Genomic DNA, 26,807 nt, shown 5'->3' on the forward strand with positions numbered 1-26,807 from the left:
CCTCTCTCTCTCACACACAACATTTTCCACTTTAGAACAAAATTTTGCTCTACACCCTTCACTGCCTCAGCCTCAAAGAAGGTGCTAATGAGTAATAAGATACAAGCGGCACAGGGAACTAACTGTAGGAAGACAGCCAGACAATAAATACCTTCCAACAAAAGGAACGAGCCCAACAACATGAGACAGCTCCGTGAGATCTCACGTGCTAACATCGTTGAAAAGATTAGGTATGTCGCTCTTGGAAGGAGGGATTATGCTTTGATGGAGGCAAGTCCCACACATCAATGGTTCACCCAAGGACATTCAAGGTGAGACCCAGACGTATGCCTTCCTCTCAGACAGGAAGACCATCACAGTACCCACACCGCAAAGGAGATTCAATTCAGTTTTTAACAGCAAATGGAAACATGGTGGGTATGGGGATGACAATAAGTTTTTTAAAAAATAAAATTACATAAACAAATAAAAGTGTAAAAACTTTCATCAGTATATAGAGCACCATGGTGACATTTCCCCAGACATGCATGACAGCTCCCCAGGGGAAGCATGTGCAGCAGGGGACGGGCACTGCCCTTGCTCTCAAGAGTCTTACATCCTTTAAGCAAGTACCTCTTTCCAAAAAGATGTTATTGGAAGGGAAACTTGCAATCCTTGATAATGTAAAAAGGGTGCTTCAGTGTCACCCAGTAAGGGGATGTGCCTTTGGACCAGAGCTGCCCCAATCTCACAAGGAGTAGATGAAGACAGAACAACAAACCAGTTATTGTATAAGTCATGAACTTTACCATCAAGGACTTAGTTAAGCCTTCCCTGAAAAATATCCATAACAGAGATGCCCACTCTTGCCTCTCAAGGATGGCTGCCCAGAGGGTCATAGAAACATGGCCTCATCTCCTCATTCAGTGTGCTCCTATGAATGTGAATCCAACCATGACATTGGGTATCCCAGACTGGGGCCCTCTGCATCCCCAACATTTAAGTTCCCATCCTCCATCTCTTCTATGTATAGATATTTTAAGATCTAAATTCCAGCAACCTAATAATGCTCACCCAGAACTTATAAGTTGGGTGTATGTTTGTGGGGGGGAAAGGTGGGGAATGAAGATTCAGAATTTGAAAGCTAGTTGATTTGACAAATACACCTATTCAGAAAACACCAACAACCCCAGATCAAGTCAGCTCATTTAAATGAACAGTAGAGATAAACATTCAGAGAGGTCAAAATACACTCAGGATGGCACAGCCGCTTTACCAAGAAAGGAGATAGGACCTAGATCTGGAAACAAATCGGTAGAATTTTGAAAGGCAGAAAATGGAAGGACGGTACTGTAGCCTGTTTCTTATTCCTCCTCCAAAGACATGCTCTCCACAACAGGAGCTGATGGGAAACCCACTGCCTAGTCCTCACCGTGACTGTTGCTCTGCTGATGTGCCCAGCTGGACTGCCTAGAGCTTTGAGGTTCTACCTAGGCGATGCTAGGTTTTTCTCTCTGGGGTCTGCCCCCTGCCTCTGACATTTTACTTCTTGGGGTCTCCCTTCTATTTGCGCAGAGGAGACAACAAATGATGCTGCCTCCTGCCTGTATCTGCTGTGTATCTCTGCCAAGGACTATGCTTCTTTCCCGGATTTATACCCTTTAGACCAACCCATGGCAAGGACTCTGGGGTCCTGGGGTCTTATTACTTCCTATTCCATTAAAGTTGTTCTAGCTAATGGCTCCAACCAAACACACACACACACACACACACACACACACACACACACACCTGTGTCTCCCCTTCCCACCCTTCCCCACCCTGCCGCCTGAGGCCTTCCCACCAGGCCTGGTGACAGAGTTTTTGCACCTTGCTGCTGTTTCACCCTACAGGGAGTGAACTGAACCTTCAGCTGCTACAAAATTTAAATCTTTGTCTTCTGTCAGATTTCACCAGCTTGCACATCCTCTTCAACAGATGGTCAATCTTCAGTGCTTGGGTAATACCTTCCCACTGAAGAGGAAAAGTTTAAGTGTTACACAGGATACAGCCTGGCAACTATGTTTCCACAGAAAGAGGGAATCTGCTTTTCAGATTGTTTCCAGATTGAAAAGTGACTCTTAACCATAAAATGAGCAGAGGAGTATAGGTTTCTTGAGGGTGAGGAGGGGATGGAGGTTTCACTATGAGAAAACCCACAGTGAAATATCAGTGATATCTAAACCAAAAGCCAGAAAAAAATTTTTCCGGGGTCATAAGAAAAAGCAGGCAGACATTTTGTTGAACATACTTAAAAGAAGCCGTCTCCTTCAAATCGGTACAAGTCACAGACTTGGCGCTGAGTTTGCACTTTGAGCAGATACATTTTTCCCCCTGCAAAGAGTAAGGAAGACCTTAATACAAAGACGTGATTTTTTTTTTTTCCCAGTGAAGTCATCTTGGAACAAAAAAGCATGACAAAGAGGAGAAACTCAGATTACAGCAGAAGAGTGACAGTTATTTCACTTATGACTGGTTAAAGAATTTTAAATCAGTTCCTTAGTAAGCATGGAGAACTGGAGTTTATTTTGGAGACAACGAGACATCATGTATACTGGCTAAATGGATGGCTTCAGAGGAAATTGTTTGCCAATATGCTATTGTATGACTCTGGTTATCCTCAGTACAGTTCCTTTCTCAACATCTCGCATAACAGAAAACAGCATTTTTTAAAAGAGAGAACCTAGCCTCAATGCGCACACACCTGGCATGTGCAGTCAGGCTTGTGGGCTGAAATGACGAAACCATGTTGCAATTACCCTCGAGGAAACTGTTTTAATATGGCTCACTTCTACTGAGTTGGATTGTGTGTTGAAACAACTCTTTACTAAAATGGGCAGATTTCTAGGAATAATCATCACAAATTTGCAAAAAGCAATGTGTGTCAGAGTAGAAAAATTTCCAGTTGCAATCACATGATTTAGGAATGAATACTGGTTTAGGACTCAGAAAATCTGCCTGTTTCCAACTTTGTCATGCTGATGTGAGGCCTATCAAATCATAATGGGCAGGTGATTAAATTTAATGAAAAGTAGAGGAGCTCCGGGCTTCCCAAGTGGTGCTACTGGTTTAAAAAAAAAAAAAAATCACTTGCCAATGCAGGAGATAGAAGGGATTCAGGTTGGATCCCTGGGTCGGAAAGGTCCCCTGGAGGAGGGAAAGGCAACCCTCTCCAGTATTCTTGCCTGGAGAATCCTGTGGACAGAAAAGCCTGGTGGGCTACTGTCCATGGGTCAGACACAACTGAAGCAACTTAAAACATACACACACAGAGGAGCTAGACTTAGCAAATGAAAATACAGGACGTCTAAATAAATTTGAGTTTCAAAGGAACAACTATTTTTAGTTCAAGCATGTCTTACACAATGTTGGGGGATATAGTTATACTAAAACATGTCTTTGTTTATCTGAAATTCAAGTTTAACTGGAAGCCCAGTATTTTGTCTAAAAAAGCCGAAACATTTGTATAAATAAAGAACCAGACTAGGTAAGCCAATCTTCAAGCTTCAAATTATTTTTATCCTAAATCCCCAAATCATCTTATCTTCAAATACCTTTTCTGTGAACTCATTACACTCCTGCCCACAGAAGCAACATCACAGACTGGGCAGAAAAGATTGCATTTGGGGAAATGTTGACAGTTTGGGAACTTTTAACAACAGCGTAACTGAGGTCAGAGAAATCCAAAGCAGGAATTTAGATTTCCCCAGAGAAGGTAGAATAGGCCATCAGATATTGACAGGTGACCTACAATGTAGAAAGCCTAAGGATGAAAGGATTATCTATAGCGCTAATTGATTGAGGAATTAGGAATAATGTTCTCTTTCATCCTCTGACTTGACACTGGCTCTGAGGAAACAACCCAGTACCTAGGTCTGAGAGTCAAGATCATTTATAGTAGGAACATGTACCATGCCAGATTAGCAGGCAACTTCCAAGGTCATTTTCAGAAGGCAGCATTCATGGATCCCTATTCTTTCACACACACACACACACACATTAATAAAAATGAATTAGCCAAAAATGCCCTCAGCATGAACTGGGAAACCAGTGTTGAGTCAAGCAGAGGGAATAACAAGAGGATGTTGTCATGGTCCTCCAGTCACCGAGTGTCTCGTGGTGGTGGCACACTGGGCAGCAGCCTAGAAAATTGGGAAATAGGATGTGGAAGGAGCTTTGCTGGGGATATGAGAGAGCAGAAAGAGTTCATAGGAGACTCACGTAAATGAGGGCATGAGGATGAGGTTGGGCAGAGAAGACTTACTTGATAAAGCAGAATTAAGTCTTGAAATATATGAATGAATCAGATGTTCAGGGTTGGACCAGTAGGAATAAAAATCTATGGCATGAAATTAGATGCTGTCTTTGGGTAACAGTAGGAACAACGAAGGAGAAGAAAATGGCAACCCACTCCAGTGTTCTTGCCTGGAGAATCCCAGGGACAGGGGAGCCTGGTGGGCTGCCGTCTATGGGGTCGCACAGAGTCGGACACAACTGAAGTGACTTAGCAGCAGCAGCAGCAGGAACAATGAAAGCACAGGGTCTGCTCAAGAGGAGGAAGCGGGTGAGGCAGCAGAGGTGGGCACAAGGCAGACCACAAGCAAAAATAATCGCTAATTACTATAATACTAATAGCATTTACTCTTTGGCCAGTGCAGGTGAAGGAGATGCTTGGCTTCATATCTATACTGCAGCAGTGCAAAGAGGGAAAGTCAGCAGTGAGTCAGTTGACTATGCAAAAATAGCCAAATGTCCAACGCTGTGGTTCTTCTCTGTCAACATAAATGGGTGTCTGCTTCAATTATTCATTTTCCATCTGGATGCATTAAGACCTGAGAACTCAGAAGCAGCAGAGTGCCCAACACTCAGATTTAAGGTGAGTGTGTTATGGCCATGGGGAGAAAAGAAAACCAAAAAAGCAACCAACTCTGCTCCACCCTTCAAGGATTGGTGGGTGGGGGAAGGGAAGGAGAACAAAGGGAAAGGCGCATAATATTGTATCCCTTGCCTACGAAGATATTAGACGTCAAGCTAGAAGCATGAATGATGCTTGAATTCCTTACAGTCTTGTGATGTAGGGATAACTATTCCTACTTGACAGATGAAACAAAGAATCACAGAACTTCAGTTTCCCAAGTTCTGTCGCCAGATAAAATGGCATAACTTCCATTTCACCCCAACTACAGGAAATAAGCTCAAATACATGTGTTCAGCATTCTACCAATCCCCAACAAAATCAGCCAAAGAAAAGTGGCTCATGATATAACAGAGGTGGTGCCCGTGCAAAGAAGGAGATTCATTTCATTCTGATTTTCCCTGATCTGCTCTGTATGTATCAAATCAGAGCCCTCTTTGCAAAATTAAGGGCCTTAGTTATCTTTCCATTCAGTCGGAGTGGCATTATACTTGCACGCAGACGTTCCTAGCTAAGCGGAGGAATATCAAGTTTTTACAAAATCATTCATCAAGAGGTGAGACCTAACCCTGATTAGCGTTTCAATAAGAAGCCTAAGACTAAATAGAGACTAAGCAGACGATCACAACGGCAATTAGGCATCTTCTAGACAGCCAAGCTTTTCCTCAGACCAAACGACTAGGAGCAAATGAGAAATTTTTTTTCCTATCTCTCTTTTTTTTTTCCCCCCTGCTGTGAAATGAACTGCCTTAAATAACTGATGAGGTGACAGCAAATCCGTTAAAGAAAACATTTGTCCATTAAGTGAGGCTTAATTAAACAGAGCACAGGCAAATCGTTCTTCCATCTAATAAGTGGTACGCTATGGCTAAAATCATCCTATTTTCAGTGCTTGGTCTGGGAGGCCTGTGATGACACCCCACCAGTAAACTAGGGGAAAACACACACACAGAGACTTTGAAGAAATCACATGCCACGCTGCAAAGCAATGGATGAATTGGAGATGTGCATGTGCAAATGAAGTTAATCAAATATTAGTATTTTTCTCTGGTTACTCTCTCTAGATTTTCTCAGAATAATGAAGCTTATCCCCAGGGCAAGGGGGCTGCAGGGAGGGAGGTGTCTTGTTGTCTAGTTAGTAAGTCGTGTCCAACTCTTTGAGACCCCCTGGACTGCAGCCCACCAGTTTCGTTTGTCCATGGGATTTCCCAGGCAAGAATACTGGAGTGGGTTGTCATTTCCTTTTCCAGGGGATCTTCCCAACCCAATGATGGAACCTGCATCTCCTGCATTGCAGGCAGATTCTTTGCCACTAACATTCACTTATCTGCTAAGATGAGCCATTTGGAATTACTGATAAAAGGGCTTAGCTGTAGGACTGTGAGTGTCTAGGACTGAAATTCTCTAAGAGTGCATCATCAATGCTCCATGACAATGGGGGTCATATGTGTTTTGTTCATCATCCTATCTCCAGTCGGTAGCTTGATATTGGGCACATGGGCAGCAGTCAATGAATACTTGTTGACTGAGTTTGTGAGAAAAAGACTCGGAGTGGACACATTTGTGTCTTAAGTGGTAACCCTAGAAATAAGCTTGGAGGTGTTATAGCCCAAACTGTGTTTCTCTAACAAAGGCTTGACTCCTGACTCCCAGGAACTGTGAAGGAAAGGTGATTGTATTTGCAAACAGGGTCTTTGCAGATGATCAAGTTAAGATGTTGATAAAGTCATCAGGATAGTCTCTCATAAGGATCATCTTCCTTATTAGAAGAGGACATTAGGATTCTGGGAAACACCATCAATAAGCCAAAAACTGCCCAAGGCCACCAGAAGCTAGGAGAAAGTGGGGCACAGAGTCTCCCTGCCAGGCCTCAAGAAGAAGCACACTCTGCCAGCACATTGATTTTGGACTTTGGGGCTCCCAAACTGTGAAGCAATACATTTCTGTTGTTTAAGCCACCCAGCTTGTGCTACAAGCTGCTAAGCTACCAGGGAAGTCCTGAGGGACTGTCTAAGTCCTCCACATTACCGCACTAGGTAATGTCCAGAGCTTTCAGATCATTATCTTATTTACTCTTCACAGCCACTCATGAGGTAAGAATACTATCCATAATTTACAAATGAGGAAAGTGAGGTTCAGGAGTCCTTTGGTGATTCTGGGCAAAGTCACAAAGCACAGCAGTGGCTGGTGTTCAAACCCAGTGGAATCCCAGAGCTGCCCCCGCTGACCATCGTGCTCCACTGCTTGCTGGCATCTGAAGTGTTGCCCCTGCTAGAATGCTGCTGGCACTGAGCAGTTACTGACAGTTCAGCGGTACTGAAGACTGCAGTGTCAAATCCATCTGCTCATAGTTTATAGCCACACACTTAAAGAGGCATAAATGCTTTCTGAATAGCACTGGTTCTCCTCCTTAATTTTCTGCATTGTTTATAAGATGCCTGGAGTAGAGCAATCACAATAATAATTCATATTTAGAGCACTTTGTAACTTACAAAGGGCTTTCACACACATTAGCTCGTGTTACTCATCATCCAACAAAAGTAAGGGTTATTATTATCACCCTCGTTTAATTGATGGAGAGTGAAAGGATAAGTCAGACTCTTTAATGTGCACAGACACCAGTGAAGGTGAAGGCTGCTATCTGCGAGTAGGGCTTAGGCTGAAAATCCTGCTCCAAGAAACGAAAGAATTTCCCTGAGGGCGAACAGAGTTTTCAAAATCAGCTCCCAATTGGCCTTCTTCTCATCCAAGACAGAGCTGATTAACAGCAGCCGGTGATAAGGGGGCTCACAATCCCAGGGTGCTTACTCCATGCTGAATATCGAGCCCTGCACTCTGCATGCATGCTTCATTTTGATAATCTGCACACAACTCTGAGGGTTTATACTACTGTTCTCCCCATTTTATAGGGCTTCCCTGGGGGCTCAGACGGTAAAGAATCTGCCTGCAATGCAGTAGACCCGGGTTTGATCCCTGGGTTGGGAATACCCCTTGGGGAAGGGAATGGCTACACATTCCAGTATTCTTGCCTGGAGTATTCCATGGACAGAGGAACCTGGAGAAGACCCTTGAGAGTCCTTGGACTCCCAGAAGATCAAATCAGTCAATCCTAAAGGAAATCAACCCTGAATATTCATTGGAAAGACTGATGCTGAAGCTCCAATACTTTGCCTACCTGATGTGAAGAGCCAATTCATTGGAAAAGACTCTGATGCTGGGAAAGATGGAGGACAGGAGGAGAAGGGGGCGGCAGAGGATGAGATTGTTGGATGGCATCACTGACTCAATGGACAGGAGTTTGAGCAAACTTTGAGAGCTAATGAAGGACAGGGAAGCCTGGCATGCTGCAGTCCATGGGATCACAAAGAGTCAGACACAAGTTAGCAAAACAACCCCATTTTATAGGTGAAAACATGGAAACTCTGAAAGGTAAAATGACTCACTGAAGGTCACATAACTAATACCACCCTGACCATCTGACCTTAGAGGCCTGGCTTTTAACAATTCAACTTTAAGGATTGCTCAATTAGTATAGCCTTTCTTGTAAAGAGAAAAAATAACAAAACATAGGATCTGTTTTCTTTTTTCCCACCCCCAGAGCCTTCTGACTTTCACTGCACTTTGCACCAGGTCGGATTCAAGGCTAGATCTGTGTTTGATTCAAGTGTTGGCTTCATTCTGCTCAGGACTCTTACAGGCACTGGGTCTGATACTTCACCCACTTGGAAGGTGCCTGCTGTGTTCCTCCTCTGTACAGACTGTGGTTTTCAACTAAGGAGTTTAATTCTGTGTAAACACCTGAATAAAAGTGGAAGTCACTCAGTCATGTCCAACTCTGTGTGACCCCATGGACTATATAGTCCATGTAATTCTCCAGGCCAGAATACTGGAGTGGGTAACCTTTCCCGTCTCTAGGGGATCTTCCCAACCCAGGGATCAAACCCAGGTCTTCCGCACTGCAGGTGGATTCTTTACCAGCTGAGCCACAAGGGAAGCCCAAGAATACTGTAATGGGTAGCCTTTTCTTCCTCCAGGGGATCTTTCTGACCCAGGAATCAAACTGGGGTCTCCTGCATTGCTGGCAGATTCTTTACCAACTGTGCTATCAGGGAAGCCCAACACCTGAATGCATGCATCCAAATGTCCTTATGGAGACAGCTTCTGAGTCACAGAAGACACACAGACCCACCTCATCAAAGGCACAAGTCACAGCTCACCACAATCCCCACTAAGTGGCAGGACCTCCTCACTGCCTGCACCCCTCTTATCTCTGGATGACTCTGACAAACTTCCAGTACTCTCCCAAGACAGCTTCCAATGTGTGCGGGGAAGTGAGCTCTGAAGGCTACGTGGGTCCCTCAGATGTGGGGTCTCAACTTGTTTGCAAACTCCCATCACTCAACTTCACCTAAAATAACTCGGAAAAAAGGGATCTGAGGTAGGAAGACAGAAGGCTGAAAAGGAGACAACAGGGCCGATGGAGATGTTTTTCTCAGGGAGTTTGGGTAAAAGGAAATGATGGAGTGAAATATACCGCGGCCTTGGCTTTCTGACCATTAGGGAGGGAGAGTGGAGACCACCGGGGCTGACCGAGTCGCCTCACAGAGTGCGATGCGCATCCGGGAAAGTGGACCACCCGGGCTGAAGCAGGCTCCCTGCTACAGCTAAGAAGCCCCGTTTCTGGAATTTGAAGTATTCATTCAGTTTCCTTCTTCTCCAGTCACTTGCCAGCTGTGAGGCCTCAGGCAAATTAGTCAGTCTTTCTAAGGCTCTGTTTTCTCATTTGAAAAAGGAAGATAAAACGCTCCCCCTACCCGGGCCAAGTGATGGGCATTCAGTGATATAAAGAGAGCACCCTTACATGTCTGACACCTACTAGGCATCCTCCTCTTTCTGCTTTCTTCCTCCTCAACACTGTATCCATGACTGATGTATCTTCTAAATAGAAGAATTCACCACCACCACCCTCACCTTAGGCGTGGAAGCCTGAGCTCAGATCCTCACTTGTCTGGGATCCAGTCATTACAGAAAGCGCCCAGTGCCAGGCTCCTGTCTACCCCATCATGTGGCCCAACCTGAGCCAGGAGCACCCAGTCAGCAACCCTCCTGAAGGCTCATGAAAGGCAGGAGAAGACGAGAGCTGTTTTTATTGCTGTTGTTTTGCAATGTGCCGTTTTCTCTGAGAAGCCAGGGAACATCCCTTAACATCAACCTGCACCTTTGCGGGTTCACGTGTGACCATTTCTTATAGTCTATAGATTTTCAGCAGAAGAGCTGCTGAACCCCAGAGCTCCTGAGCCAAGCCCCTCCTCCTAACCTCAGTGTGCAAATAAGAAAGGGGACACTTAGAAAGAGGTGAAATTTGGCCAGGCTAACACAGTTGGAGGGAGCATTGTTCAGACAGAACTGTCTCTGCAGACTGGCTTCCTTCCAGGGCTGAGATGAGTGGAAGCCTCCAGTCACTGCCAAACAAGGCCACTGTCCCTGCCAGCATGCAGAGCAGGGCAGTTACAACTGTGGCCGTCCCTAGCTGTCTCTGGGAGGTATGCAAGCAAATGTCATTATCAGTGATTCTGAGCAGGAGAAGACACACTTAGTGAGTCACTCCTATGAGCTGGGAATCGTGCTCAGTGTTTTACACGCATTATCTCATTCGATCCTTGCACTTGCCCTCTGAGTACAAACAATGCTCCGGTTTCACAAAAATGTCCACGTGCTAATTCTCAGAACCTAGGAATGCATTGAGTTGTATAGAAAAGAGGACTCTGCAGAAGTGGTTAAAGTAAAGGTCTTGAGATGGGCATAGCATCCTGGATTATTCACGTGGACTCAATGTAATCAAAAGAGTCCTTATAAAAGAGAGGCAGGAAGGACAGAGACAGAAAGAGAATGGGTTAGAGGAGCAGAGGATGAGGTGATGAACTCTGAAGACAGAGGAAGAGCCCACGAGCCGAAGTATGCAAGAGGCCTCCCCCGATCCGATAAAGACAAGAAACGAGATTCTCCCCTCGGATCTCCAGAAGGAACGCAGTCCTATCAACATTTCGATTCTAGCCCTCAGGACCCATGCTGGGCTGCTGATCTCTAAAATTGTAAGACAATAAAGTTGGGTTGTTTTAAGCCACTAGGTTTGTGGCAGTTTGTTACAGCAGCAACAGGAATCTATACACCCTTTTAACAGATGAGAAAGTGGGTGCTTTGTGGAGTTAAAGCTCTTGGCAGAAGTCGCAGTTGTCAGTTCACAAGGGAACTGAGATGATGTGTGGGTGGGGGGAAGGGGGAGGCCATCACTCCTGCTCCTCTTACTGAGCTGCATCTTGCTGGGGAAGGAGGAAGAATGCACAGTCTCACAATTTAATCATGCAAGTCCTTCTTCAACCCTGGAAGACAGTCTGTTTTGTTTCCATTAAAAACAGAAACAAAGAATCATGAGCACAGGAGAGAGTCACTGATCTGTTCAAAGTCACAGTTAGAGGAATACGCGAAATTCCAACCCAGGTCCCTTTAGTGACACCACTCCCACTCCCACCCCCCACCCCGCCCCTGACCCAGGCACTGCTGTCCTGTATCTTCTGGGACACTTTAATTGGCACTACCCTTCTGCAAAGAGGAGCACCCCATCCATGGGAACTAATTTTGCTACCTTCACAGGCTAACACTCAGGCCAGTTCAAGAGCGCGCCAGCCCTCCAGGGTAAGCCTGCGTGCACGTGCTATACAAACCTGACTATGATCTGGATTCCATCAACCACTGCAGATTTCTGTCTACATGGACCTGAATCTGGAAATACCTGGATATTTGGAACTGTATAGACTCGACACTACCATCACCTCCACCCTGAGTCCTGTTGAGGAAGCCCTCTTCACGTGACAGGCATTGTTCTAAGTGCTTTAGAGGTAATACCTCCATCCACTGTCACAAAATCCCTACAGAGTAGATGCTGATCATCGGGCGATTACAATAATCACCCCACTGTTGACCACATTTGACAAATTAGTAAAGAGGCACCCAGAGCAGTCACTTTCCAGCACGAAACAAGATTAGAACCCGAGCATTCCCAGCCCTGAGTCAGGCCACCAGTCCAGACCCTTCGATGAGAGGAAAAAAGCAAACCCTCTGAAACAGACAGGGGTATATTTCAGGAAGTACTAATCTTTTATTTTTAAAAAATTCTTTTAACTTCTTTAAAAGCTAAGAAAACTGTAATGAAATTGGGAAAGAGGATTCTTCTGCTTGACAAAGGCACTCATTTCCTAAAGCTCAGCTCCTTTTTACTCTGCAAAGATCTTATTTTATTTACGCATCCTGAACGCAGCTGAACAGTGGGGACTGCCGGGATGTGAGCTCTGGCGGGAGATCGCAAACAGAGCTTTTGTTTTGATCTCACTCCTTAGGTTAATGCCTCGTGATTCCCCCACCAGCTGTTTCCCAGGATGCTGTTTATTCCAGTGTCTGCTGGGGGAGAAAATATCCCCGTGAAAGTAAATGCAGTGCAGCAGTATTTACAAATCCCAAGTCAGGTTTCCATCCTGTCCAACAGGATGAGAATGAGAGCCATTATTTACACTAGTAAGCTGAGAATGACATCAAAAGCTCTCTTATGAACTGCAGGGGAGATAATGATGTAAGTGACTTTAATCTAGACATGTGCTTTACAATGGAAATGTGTATCTGCTCTTTCCAAAGAACAGCACTGACTTCTACGTTACACTCACACGACACCCAATTCCAGGCCTTGTTTCTAAATATCTGTGGATCCCACATCTCTATGGTTTCACTTAGAAACTCTGCTTGCACTGGAGAAACAGGATGCATATCCAGGTCCAGGGAGAGACAGAGCCCTAAGTGGAGGTGGAAGCACCCTGAATGCCTAGAGAAGAGAAGCCAGTGTTCTTTATGCGGACTGGAAAGCAGATGTGATCTCCTTCTTCTTAGACACACCCCACCTCCACAGATGCAGGCACACCTGTACCCATCACTCTCATAGGGATGCCGTAAGAACAGACGAGAGAAAAGAGAGGCGAGGGTGCTCTGCAGAGGGAAGTCACTGTTACCGTGTTATCTGTGTTATTTGTCATTTGTGTTATTGTTACATTCCAGGGGCTGGTTTTTTTCTGGGCACCGGCAGTGTGGTAGGGAAAGCATCTAAACACTGGAGCCAAGAAGGGCTAGAAGTGAAGTCGTGGCCTGAATATTTACTGTGGCTTCATGGGCAAAGGACAAACTGATCTGACTCTTCATTTGCTCATCTGAAAAATGGGTATGTGCTTCCTTCCTATCCAAGCTAGTCTGTCTCACCCCTTCTTTCTTTCGGAACTATGCCCAACTCTCTCTGAACGTATACAAGATTTACTGAAATTTAACACTTAAAAAATAAGAGATTTCCTGAGATATAATTCACATAAAGTATACCCTTGTAAAGAATATATAGTTCAGTGTTTTTAGTAAATCTTCCAAGTTGTACATCAATCCACATATATCTATTTCTAGAACATTTCATCAATTCCCAAAAACAAAATTATAGCCACTAGCAGCTATTATATTTAGAATAAAGTTTCCTATTTAACATCCTGTTCTTCCTCAAGGTGTAAAAACTCTTCACCAACGTCCACAATGAATTACTCCTCAACTTACAGTCAGCACCAAAGCGTTAGGCATTTGATGTACACCCCTCTGGCGCTTCCAGGTTGACAGCGGAAATCTGCCCAGCCTGCCCAAATTGATGGTATGTTCTTGGAGTGCAAAGGCCGTGTTGCCTGCACTCTCTTTCCCCCAGCAGCTCCGCTCAGGGATGAACACACATGTAGGCGCTCGGTAAATGCCTGGCTCCCGACCGACTGACCAGTCGCCGCTTCTTCAGAAGACCAGCACGTTTGTCATCTGTCTGCCTCTCTGAACGCCAATGCCTCCACAAGCTGTCATGTTCCATGATTATTCTCCCCAAAGCATGTGCTGTTAATTTTTCATCTTAATGAACTGTCCAGTCGAGTTTAGCAATGGGAATAGTGATAGAGGCACAATAAAAATGGCTTATTTTGCTATTGTCAGAAACCTTCTCCCCACAACACCGGCACATAATTGAAATAAAAATATCTCAACAGCTACAAACATCATTTGTCAAGAATAAAGTGGGGTTTAAGTGCTATTTCAAAAATTCATACTACAGGCTTCATAAACACGGATTATTGGAACATTCTTCCAATTGATATCCGCTCAAGCATTTAAGTGCTTGGCTATTATTCTATGTTTGCTTGAGTGAAACCACTTTGGGTACCAAGCTACATGTCAGCCCCAATTTTCCAGAGTATTACAGATGCACATTCTTTCCTGGCGGGAGAAGGGTCAGGCAAGCCAGCGCAGGCCCGAAAGGCCTGTGTTAATGCACAGATGCACATGCGGGAAAGCCATTATGCAGCTGTTGGCATCCTCAGAGTGGAGTGCTCTGGGAACCGGTGTCACTCAAATCTGAATGATGGCCCAGGAGGAGCCCAGAGGGGGAGAGAGAGAATATGAGGAATAGAGGAGAGAGGCTTGAAGATTCTGAACAAGCCAGCGATATGGAGAGGCCCACACTCCAGCCCTCGGCCCCACGCGATTTTCTAAGGCCGGCAACCCACCATCATCTTCCTGCCGACCCATAAAAGAGACGTTCAAGAATTAGGTATCGGCTGAAGTCATTCAGTCAGGGACTATTTACTGAGCTACAATTAGCCTGGACCACACTGCTCCTGATGTTGAGGATATAGGGGTGGGCAAGGCAGGCCACATCTCTGAACCTCAGGGGGCTTAGACTCTCACGGGGGAACACAGAAAATAAACAAGTAAACCATGAAGGGAACTAGACATGATATTCACACATTATGATGACTCCTGTGAGGGATAAGACAGCAGGATGAAGTAACGAATAACAAAGCAGTGGGTATGGCTTTACAGGTGGTGATGTCAGGAAAGACCCTAAACAATGAAGAATCAGGGGTATGAAGAGACTGAGACTGAGGGAAGAGAAAGGGCCAAGGCCCCAAGGCTCCTCCATTAGACAGAGTGCCTGGAGTCCACAATATTTCTAGGGGCTCAAGGAACGTTTCAGTTTCTTTTCAAGTCGGAAGAAAAACTGATCTTTGAGGGTGAAGATTATATTCATCTTCATACCGAAGCAGTCATAAATACAGTATTTAATTTTTTCTTTTAATAGAAAAAAAAGAGTTCATAAAGGCAAAGATGCCCCAGGCCCATGAAGACATATCAAGATCCCTAAGGAACCAAGGACTCCAGTCCAGAACCCCAGCTGGAAGATAGGGTCCTTCTCAACCTCTTCAGACAAATGGAGCCTGAGAAGGAGAACCAGCCCAAGAGCATGGAGGGTCAAGCATCATGATATGCGGGACTCACAGTAACATGGTACGGATGGAGAGTTAACTGGGAGGAGGGAATGAGGTTTCAGGAGATGGGAGGGGGTGGGGGCTGGATCCTGCCTTAGGAGCCAGGCAGAGGACCCTGCAGTTTATCCTGCTAAGGGCCACAAACTTCTGAAGCTTGGGGCTTTTCACTGAAAGGAACTCAATACAATTTAGGCTTTAGAAAAACCCATCCTTCTGAAGCTCGGCAGAAAAGGACTGGGGAAGAGATCAGGGAGCCGGATGTGCTCCCATGAACCCAGTCACAGTTACCCTGGCCCTTCCCATGTGAGCACAGGCTGCTCCCTGCCACTGTGGGGCCCAGCACAAGCCCTGGACAGGAGTGTGGCCATGCAAGCATCCAAGGCCTTTTCTTTGCCCAAAGCATGATGTAAATGGTTTAGGGGCAATGAATAACAATTCTCCTGAGTCCATTTCTCAAGCGGAAATTCTGAAGAGAGATTGGGAGTGTCGAGAGGTCCAAAATAGCATCAGTTATGGACAGAAATGTGATCCGTAAGGAAACTTGCTAGACATTCCTTTAGAGAGGTTCCTTCTCACCAGTCCTTGCAAGTGTGTGGCCAAACTTTTAAACATCCGTTTTCTTTCAACAAAAATGGTTGCTATGACAACCTAACATCATTTCCAGTGGTGTTTAGAGACTAAAATTCAGAGCCTCCTGAGAAGATGAACTCACTGGCCCCTCCACGGTTTTTCTGAAGCTTGCACACAGAGGTGCCTGCCAGGTGTCCAGCTGCAGCCTTCTAGATCCTCAGCAGACACAATTAGTTGGTGGCAGATTTTGTCCTGTTACCCTTCCTTCTCCGCTCTCTCAAACTGCCTTGAGCTCTGAGTCCCCCCACAGGGCGCAGGGTAATTTGGGTTAGTAGCCTCCAGAGGAAACGATGAGTCTCTGGCTTAGAAAGCATGTGGAGCTGGGAGGGCTGTCAGGCAGTGGCCTGATTTTTGTCCTGAAACATTCTGGGAGCAGCTGAACCTTCCTAATGGACCCAACTGAAGGAAACAGGTAGACTTAGAAGAGGGTCGGGGAGCCCCATCACTGGCACATGATTCCATGAGAACAGGAAGTGCAGTGAGTCACAGATGCACATATGGATTTAGCACAGGGCTTCCCAGATGGCTCAGTGGTAAAGAATCCACCCGCCAATGCAGGAGACGCAGGTTCAATCCCTGGGTCAGGAAGATCTCCTGAAGGAGGAAATGGCTACCCACTCCAGTATTCTTGCCTGGAAAATCCCATGGACAGAGGAGCCTGGCGGGCTATAGTCCATGGGGTCACAAAAGAGTCGGATATGACTGAGCAACTGAGCGACAACAAGCAGTCAGTAAATGCATCTGATGTATGAATGAATCAGTTACTGAATGGCCAGGAAGTCATTCCCTGGAGATTTCACCCCACCCCTCTCAGGTCCACCTGTTTTCTTCAGGCCACATTCATCTATCACCCTATAGACAATGAGCATCCAGCCTGCACAGAGCATGCCTAGGTCTTGGCACAAAGCATGAAAGAATGTCACGGTGTCTTTCAAGAACTATTTGACGAGTGAATGAATGAACCCCTGAAAACAATCCCCCTGGGCCCAGAGCACTTGACTGCAAAACCATATATTATTCCGTCTTCTTGGATTACTTACCGTCTGTCACAGTATTCAAAGTCCCTCTCACATGGAGTACAAACTATTTCTTGCCATGAAATGCACAGAGGAAATGCACAGATAAACCTGAGCAGCTCAAGCACTTTGATCTTTAAAAGGAGGGAATCCTACACCAGCCTTTGAGATGCCGTGTTGACTCCAACAAGCAAAAAAGAAAAGGCACACTATCTAAATGAGTGGTTGTCGGAAATGAAGTGATTAGATTTCAACAGGACTGTCTGCTCCCACCCTGGACCCCTGGGTCCTGAAGGCAAGTGTGCAGAGAGTGCAATCACCTGGCCGAGACTCCAGTGCTCAGTGAGATGGGAACTGATCCTTTCCCAAAGATGAGCATCAGAGGGGCAGTCCATGGCCGAAAGAAGGGCCCTTCCTGCTGTCTCCATCCTGAGGGTGCATTTGCTGTTTCTGGAATATCAGGGAAAATGACACAGACAGGAATGTGTTCTTGGTTTCAAGTACATCTTGGTCATCTTACTAAATAAGTGCTGGGGGGAAATAGGAAGCTCACCAAAGTATCTGGGTAACTGATGTCAAGCTGTATCTCGGTCAGGCATTAAATTCATACAGTTGTTGCGTGGAACGTGAGTAATATGATTTCTTTAAAAAATCAATGACTCTAGATGAAAGGTTTATAGGAATTAATTGTACTATCAATATTTTTGCAGCTTTTCTGTAGGTTTGAAATGTTTTAAAACTTCAAGAAAGTTTAAAATCAGAGAACAAGCAACAAAAACAAGGGGGACTATTTAAAGTTCTCTTTTTTATTAAAATATAAAGTGCGGAACAGTGTACATTCTAGTGCTTACAGCTGGATGCCGCCAGTGTATCCAAATGCGCAGGAAACAAGTACATGGGTGTGTGTGGCTGTAGCTTCATGACTGCTTGGAAACTCTGAATGGTCACATTAGAAAACTGAACCTAGAAGTTGCCTCCACAAAAGGAGGGAGGGACTAGAAATAGGATTGAAGGATACTTAATTTTCTGTAGACTTTGTAACTGTCTTGTCTATTTATATTTATAATTATATATATATATATATATCTTTATATGTATCTTTGAGTGTATATATATTGGCATGTATATATATATATATATATATATATATATATATATATATATATGTATATATATATATATAGTTGGGCTTCCCTGGTAGCTCAGTTGCTCAGTTGGTAAAGAGTCCACCTGCAATGCAGGAAACCCCTGGGTTTGATTCCTGGGTCAGGACACCTGCTGGAGAAGGGATAAGCTACCCACTCCAGTATTTTGGCCTGGAATTCCATGGACTGTATAGCTCATGGGGTTGCAAAGAGTTGGACACGACTGAGCGACTTCCACTTTCGCTATATATAAACAAACTACCTAGTCAGGAAAATTTTGGCTCAAGAACCTCTGCGCTGTTCTCTTTGTTTAAAAAATCCTTCATGATTGTCTCCTGGTAAATTCTGACTTATGCTTCATATCTCAACCCACAAGTCACCTCTTCCCTGAAGCCTTTGCTGATTTCCTCTATCAGATTCCATCCCTCTGTGCTCCTACAAACCCATGGAGCTACCTCCAAAAAACTCTACACCATGGTTATTGTCTGCTGGCCTGTCTCCATCAGAAGAAGGGGTGCTCTTTAAAGACATGGCTTTGATACAACTGTTGTGTAGATACATGTGCATCGGGTTCATTTGTTGTGGCTGCATTTAGTCCACGGCCTAAAACAGGAATGCTTTCCAAGAGATGATTTATGAATGAACACACTTGGGATTCTTTTTTCCTCTCCCCATGGGTTATCTCTCACGCAGTACACACATTCAGCAGCACACTGCTGTATTAGCCAGAAGCACTTGGCCCACATGGAGATTTAGGACATGACCACCAAAAGAACTGTAATATAACCCCACCCTCCAACTTGGTTAAGATCAGAAAGCATGATACCAAAGAATCAGAAGAGACACACTGGGGGCACTACGGCGTGGAGGCCCCGACTCTACAGAGTTCACTGTATGGCCCTCGACAAGCTCATTAACCTCTCCAAACCTCAGCATCCTCATCATAAAAGAAGCAGGATGACGGCACATACCAAAGCACTGGTGATGTCACACAAGACAATGAACGTAAATCATGTAGCCCAGTGTTTGCATACGGGCATCTCATTAAATCAGGAGGGTCTCTGCATTGTGTTCATCCGTCCTAAAATAAAGCAAGATCAGAGAACCACAACTTCGGTTGAAGTTTGTCCTTTCAGTACTGATTCTGGCAAAGGTAGGACATTTCCACTGCCTGGCACACGGGAGCTTCCTAGCTCTTGGTCGATCACATTAGTGACAGTCACACGGTACACACTGAAGATCTGCAAAGGAGTCAGCAAGTGAACTGACTGTCTGTTTATGATTCTCATGGCACCGGCTACAGACAGAAACTTGGCCTCTTTCTCCACAGTGGCCTACATCCCAAAATAGGAAATGCCTTCACAGACAGACCCAGCAGGCAGAGGGGGTTAGGAGGCAGGCTGCCAACATTTCAAACTGTCAGGGACAGGGCAGAGCCTGGAGGATGCTCCAGCACAGGTGAGTTGCCCAGGCCCCAGGAAGCTTTTCAGGATTGATTTTTATGCGCATGAAAGAGAATCAGTGACCTGTGAGGAGCAGCCCCTGCTGAGTAATCAGTCGGGAGGGTCTCAGTGTGTGTACACTTTTCATGAGTCTAAGAGCAAATATTTTTCACTTTAAGACTTTCGATCTGTGCCCCACTGCCCTACTAAAAGCTCAGTGAGGTAGCGCGGCCGGGAAGCTCTGTCCTGTAGCGGCTTAGGTCACCCCTCCCCTGCTCCGGGAAGATGCCTGAGTCAGTCAGATGTCCCAAGAACAGAAGTTCAAGTGGACTTCCCTAGAAGTCAGCTGGAGAGCTGCTCCTGTAAGTCCAAACCACTTCACCACCATTTGTGAAACGTGTTTCTCTCTCTCTCTACACAACCCCCATATCCCTCTTTTCTCTTCCTATCAGGATTCTGGGTACTTTATACGGAGCTCCTTGACTGTAAGCTCCTTGAAGAAAGTGAAAGCTACTTTATCCCTGCCTGTGTCCCAGTACATCATAAGCACCTGTTTAAGAAATGCTGGCATCATGAATGGATTGAGGATCAAGAATCTGGGTCTTAAGCCAAAGTTGTAGGTTAGTTTCATTTTGTTCTTCCAAAACCTTATAGTGTGATCATGAATAAACCCTTTCCTCTCTCTAGGCAAAAAAAAAAAAAAAATCCTCTGTCTAAAACAAGAAGATTGTTCTGAAAGATCAAAGGACTGTTAAGGACTGTTCCATCTGTACTATGCTGTGTTTTTTTAAGGGTGCTGCAAACATCAGAATAGTTTACCTTCCTGTCCTTGGAATAAAAGCGATGCAGAACTCTTCGAAACAGGCTGTTCTTAATTTCAAAGTGGAAGGAAAAAACCTAAATAATTTCCTAGACGAGAAATTAAATTGAAGTACTTTCTATTTAACTTCTGACTCTGTTTCACTGCTACCTCATTCTAATTGTCAATATTATTGAGAAAAATAGAAAATGTCAGTCGCATGTCCTATTGAAAAATTCGAAGGGCTGCTGAAATGAAGACACCTATTTGGCTTCACAGAAATGAGATGATCGTCATTCACAGGCATTTTCCACAGGAGGGATGCGTTTCCTCTGCTGAGCCAGGCTTCAGAGCACAATATGCTAATGTGAGAGGAGCCAACTATATAATTTCCAAATCATATTGATACATTTGCAGGGAAGTATGGCCCTGCTTCCACTACGAGTGTTTTCATTTAGTGGTTTATTCCCATGACAAATGTCGACCAGAACATGAGAGAAGGAGATGGGGTAGGGCTCTCCAAATTGAAATTTTGTCCCCAAACAAACCCACATTAAAACATGAGTGAAAAACATCTGGAAAATCACCAAATATTTACATGTCCCAGTCACAGGGGCTGACCATCTAAGTAAAAATAGTTGGTGTGGACTGCCGAAAAAGTCTTCAGCCTGCCATAAAGGACATGTCTTTTGTCCATAATGGACCAGATTCACTCACGGGGAAAACAAAAGAGAGGAGTGCTCAAAGATAAAAGCTCTGGCTAAAGTCAAACTTCCAAAGATAAAAAAAGTACGGCAATATGGCTACAGGCAACTTATCTTTTCTAAAATTCAGTTTTCTCATTTATAGAATCTTTGGATATTAATAGTGCCTATCACAGTAGGTTTTTGCAAAGATTAAGGGAAGTGATACCTTTAAAGACCTTATGTTCCTGACATAGCATAAGCACTCAATACCTGTTAGCTGCCAGTGCTGTGACTTTTCTCTGTGTGGTAACATCAGGCTCCCTTTCTTATCTTAAAGTCTCTATTCATATGTTTAGTAAATATTTATTGAGAACCTACTTGGGGCCGGAATAGTGCTTACAACCAGGAACCCGGTGGTCCCAAAATAAAGCCAATCCTCAAGAACCTCCAGGTCTAGCTAGGAAGACAGACACCTAAACAGTGGGAATCATAGTAAATGGTATAATCTTGATGACTAAAGCCCAGGAGACACCCATAGCTCAGTCTTCAGCAATTAGAAAGAAATCCTTACAGGTAGTGAGGTCCAAGTGAAGTTATAAAATGAGTAAAAGCTAGCTTGTGAGGAAAGGGAGCTCACTGGGCTCTGTGAAATAAAGGTTGTGCCTTACAGTAGACCTAGAGTGGATGAGTACAGTGAAGGCTAGGTGTGCAGAGACAACAGCTGAGTGGGGGTCTAAACAGCACAACAGTGGGCCCATTACTAGAGGGTCCTGAAAGCTTGAAAAGGAATTCAGATGCCTCAAAGGGAAAGGATTAGTAGCAAAGTAACATACTATCTGGATTTAGGGACACTGTTCAGGATATGTATGAAAGACGGATCGTGCTGGAGTTGACAGAGCGAAAAGTAACCCTGGAAGCATAAAGATCTGTGAGGTGGCAACTGCAGCAAAATCTTGGAGAAAGGGATTCTGGCTTGCATTTGATGGAGGCAATGTGGGTAGACAGAATAAAGTGTTTCAGAGATAATCAGAGAGCAAACCAATCGGAATCAATTACTCCTGGAGATAAGAGGCTAGGAGGTATATAGGATGCATCATGTTTCAGATTCAGTGAGTTTTGATGCTGGCACTGAAATGTGGCACACAGGACAAGGCAAAGGCTTAGGGGGAGAGGTCATGACTTGCATTTGGCCTCTGCATCTAGGTCACTTGGTGGACACTCACAGCGAGATGAGCCACTGACACACGCAAGGGTGAGTTCTACGATGGGACCGTGTGGCAAGTCATGCTGCTAGAATTAATTCTTAAAGTTTCATCGGAATATTTCAACATCCTATAAAAATAGCTTCAGTTCCTAGTGACCCGATAAAGGAGGTAAATGTATTCATAGAATCCTAAAACTTATGGACCATTAGTTACTCTGGACCCAACCACCTTTGTGGCCCAGAGAAGAGTTTGTTAACCCAGGGGCACACAGACAGTGAATGATAGAGCCAGGTTTGGAGCTCAAGTCAGTCTCCCAGCTTAGGATCTAGTGCTCTGTCTTTTGAGAGCTAAAAGATTCAGCCTCCTAGCAATCTCTTTTCCTTGAGGGATATAAGCCACCTTGTACACATTTAAAGAATTCTTTTCAAAAGAAGAAAAGGGGATAAAGAACAACATGGTAGTCGTGTTAGTCTCTCCAGCCAAGTTTTTGCTATGGAATTATATAATCCCTTTAGTTCCTTCTATCTCCTATCAACCTTCTATGGTCCAAAAAGAAAAACACCCAAAACAAAAAACTATTATCATCTTCGTACAGGCACATAATAGGTGCCCCCTAAAGATAACCCAATAATAACAGGAATAATCACATTCCTCAAGGCCCAGGATAACTTCCCTGTCAAATTCTACTTGGGATCTGTGAGGGCAGGCACATTTGCGGGATGGTCCTGGAAACCATCATTTCTGTCCCCGCAAATAAAGTAATGATACACTCAGTAACGCTGGTCCATCTTACCTTCTTCACCCATTGGATACTTGCTGCCAGTTTCTGTAACACAAAACTCCACCCATCTGATTGGTCATTCAACAAATGGCAACCGGAAGGATCGTCAGGAGACCTCTGAGCCGAATACACAGCGATTTCTGCAAAAAGTGAAAGGATCATTAGTAACCTGGAGGTGACATGAATCAACAGAATGATACTCTCCTAAACGCTGGGGGTACACAGTTGCACAGGACACGCTTTTCTCTTTGACAATAAGGGTCCATGTATACAGTGAGAGATGTAAATAAATGACCACAATGTTGTGCAAAGTGGGAAAAACTTGTCATGAGGTACCACAGGATGGTTTGATGAATGTTATGCATTCGGTTCTTTGATAACAAAGATAAAAGCAGTCATGTATCCAACGTCATGAACTATTCTACATACTTCACACGTATTTGCTCTAGCACAAACGACAAACCTGTGGGGGAGATAGGAAATCGTAGACTCAGTGGCTGATAGAATCCACATTTTACTGGCCTCCAAAGCTAGTTTCCTCCCTTCTAAAGAGAGAAGCACCATCCTGGTGCTGTCAAATCCTGGTGGAGTGACAGACTCAAGGGCAAAGAGTGACAGCGGTGGCAGTCGTGACAGGAGATGTCATCCCCACGCTGGCAGAGCAGAGCACTGGGCTGACAGAGCTGCGATTCTTTATCAGGACTACATTCCTCTGTGTTCCCCCTCCTGCTCCACATCACATTCTGAAGTTTCTGTGTGTGGGGGCTGTGTTCTGCCTGGATGCTGGTCTGATTCATCTTCATATCTCCTGAAGTGTCTACCACTTTTCCTAGCCCAGAGCAGCTGTTCAATGTATATTTGCTGAATGAATGAAGAGAGGAATATGGAGTGTCTGAACAGCTGCCGTCTTCAAAAAACCAAGGCACTGAACCAAGGAAGGTGCCGCTGGCATAACTTCCCAAACACGACAGCAGAAAGGAGTTCTTGAATGTCCTTCCTCTCTAGAACATCTACTTTCGAGGATCAACCCGGGCTGCACTAAGGGCTTAAACAGCTTCTTACTTTGACTTTGTGTCGTGTCTGACTTTTTTGCAACCCCATAAACTGCAGACCGCCAGGCTCCTCTTCCCATGGGGATTCTCCAGGCAAGAATACTGGAGTAGGTTACCATGCCCTTCTCCGGGGTATCTTCCCGACCCAGGGATCGAATCCAGGCTCTCCTGCATTGCAGGTGGTTTCTTTACCATCTGAGCCACCAGGGACGCCCACTTTGACTCTATTATCCTTCATTCTCCCAGACCCACTTTTCCTTGTTTCATCTTGGCTCTACCTATCAACTCTTCACATACAATGCCTTTTCCAAAACAACAGGGACAACAGCAACATGGGAAAACCCATCTGCACAGGGCTGAGGATGGACTGTACATCTACTGAAATCTGTTCACAGCACCTTAATTTGGTGACTGTAGCAAGAACAGCAGAACTGTCCTGTGCATGCGTGCTCAGTCCATCAGACTCTGCAACCCCATGGACTGTAGCCCGCCAGGTTCTTCTGTTCAAGGGCTTGTCCAGGCAAGAATACTAGAGTGGGTTGCCATGCCCTCCTCCAGGGCATGTTCCCAACCCAGGGATAGAACCTGTATCTCCTTTGGCTCCTACCATGTGTGCTATTTCCACGATGTCAACAATGGAGCAGGGCTGGGGTCATTCCCAGATGTACCTGGAGTCATGGAGAAAAAGCCACAGGGGAAGGACCTGTTCATAACCCCAGAGGAAGGACCCAGCTCGCAACCATGTCACAGCCACTCTCCAACAGCCCTCCCTGGATGAACCACATGCCCAGAGAACCATACCCTTCTGTGATCCCCTTCCATGTGACTCCAAATTGCCCTGGGGTAACCAATGAAATATCAATAACCTCAGATATGCAGATGACACCACACTTAGGGCAGAAAGTGAAGAACTAAAGAGTCTCTTGATGAAAGTGAAAGAGGAGAGTGAAAAAGTTGGCTTAAAACTCAACATTCAGAAAACTAAGATCACGGCATCTGGTCCCATCACTTCATGGGAAATAGATGGGGAAACAGTGACAGATTTTATTTTTTTGGTCTCCAAAATCACTGCAGATGGTGACTGCAGCCATGAAATTAAAAGACACTTGCTCCCTGGAAGAAAAGTTATGACCAACCTAGACAGCATAGTAAAAAGCAGAGACATTACTTTGCCAACAAAGGTCCATCTAGTCAAAGCTATGATTTTTCCAGTAGTCATGTATGGATGTGAGAGTTGGACTATAAAGAAAGCTGAGCACCAAAGAACTGATGCTTTTGAGCTGTGGTGTTGGAGAAGATTCTTGAGAGTCCCTTGGACAGCAAGTAGTTCCAACCAGTCCATCCTAAAGGAAGTCAGTCCTGAATATTCATTGGAGGGATGATGCTGAAGCTGAAACTCCAATACTCTGGCCACCTGATGGGAAGAACTGACTCATTTGAAAAGACCCTGATGCTGGGAAAGATTGAAGGCAGGAGGAGAAGGGGTTGGACAGAGGATGAGATGGTTGGATGGCATCACTAACTCAATGGACACGAGTTTGAGTAAGCTCTGGGAGTTGGTGATGGCCAGAGAGGCCTGGCATGCTGCAGTCCATGGGGTTACAAAGAGTAGGACATGACTGAACTGAACTGAGCCAATGAAACATAGCAAAAGAGATACTATTAATATATGATTTCAGAAGCTGAGTTCTAAAAACCTGGTAACCTGTCTTGTGTTCTTAGAAAGGTTGCTCTAAGAGAAGTCAGCTGCCATGTCTGGAGTCTGAATGCTCTAGATCCCCATGCTGAGAGGAAGCTCCAGCTAGCCATGTGGAGAAGGTGCACAGATAGCGAGAGAAGTGCCCAGCCATCCCCAGCTGCTGTGGGCATCTAAGCTGAAGAGTCAAGTGGTGAGTGAAGATGCCATCTTAGACATCAAACCCACCTGGACCTTCACGTGACTCCAGCCATCTGACTTTACACCATGAGACCCCAAGCAACAACTGCCCAGATGAGTTCACTCAGTTGTAAGAGGTAAGGATAGACAGTTGTTAAAAGACACTAAATTTGGGGATGGTATGTTACCCAGAAATGGATAAATAGAACACCATGAACAGGATGGAACAGGCATTTGGTGCTGTCCTTACCAATATATTCTCTTTAAATGCGTATAACCACACTGGGTAGCATGAACCCATCAGGGTTCATCTCACCCCAACCCCTAAAAAGATCAAACTTTTGCCCTGGGCATCTAGCCCATAACACCCACAGTGGGATCAGAATCCAGCAGCACTGACTTCAGAGCCTGTGTTTCCTGTGTTTTTCTCCTGCTGTCTCCAATCAGTTCATGACACGTCTATATCCGTGGCCAGTGTGTTTTCAAAACTTTAGTTGTTATCTATAAAAATGAATTGAACGCCCACTTTGCCTTGCATTCTCTAGTTAGTGTCAGTCGCTCAGTCGTGTCCGACTCTTTGTGACCGCATGGACTGTAGCCACCCAGGCTCCTCTGTCCATGAGATTCTGCAGGCAAGAATACTGGATTGGGTTGCCATTTCCTTCTCCAGGGGCTCTTCCCTGTAAAATATCTCATATAAAACTCCTCTCACCCAAAGCCTGCACTGATCATTAAGAGCTTTGGAAGGAAAGCAAAAATAAATGGGTAAGTTGTCTATGAATTCTGATTACTGCAAACTTTTGAGAAAGAGAGGATTTAGGTTCTATGGACAATGTTGCATATAATTACACTGTGTTTCTTAG

General features: G+C 44.9%; 1 protein-coding gene across 4 annotated transcripts in view; it reads right to left on the reverse strand.

The window, feature by feature from the left end:
• The window catches only part of CDH11 (cadherin 11), a 154,142-nt gene that overhangs the window by 66,486 nt on the left and 60,849 nt on the right, over positions 1-26,807 (reverse strand). For 3 of the 4 annotated variants that reach the window (XM_005218747.5, XM_005218749.5, XM_059877024.1), the window contains exon 2: positions 23,029-23,156. The gene's annotated coding sequence lies outside the window, so the exon portion shown is untranslated. Of the gene's footprint in view, positions 1-23,028; positions 23,157-23,479; positions 23,608-26,807 lie in introns of those variants that run through there. The other variant, NM_001081624.2, reaches the window with a different exon arrangement.

The sequence above is a fragment of the Bos taurus genome, chromosome 18, assembly GCF_002263795.3.
Source record: "Bos taurus isolate L1 Dominette 01449 registration number 42190680 breed Hereford chromosome 18, ARS-UCD2.0, whole genome shotgun sequence".
Lineage (NCBI taxonomy): Eukaryota > Metazoa > Chordata > Mammalia > Artiodactyla > Bovidae > Bos > Bos taurus.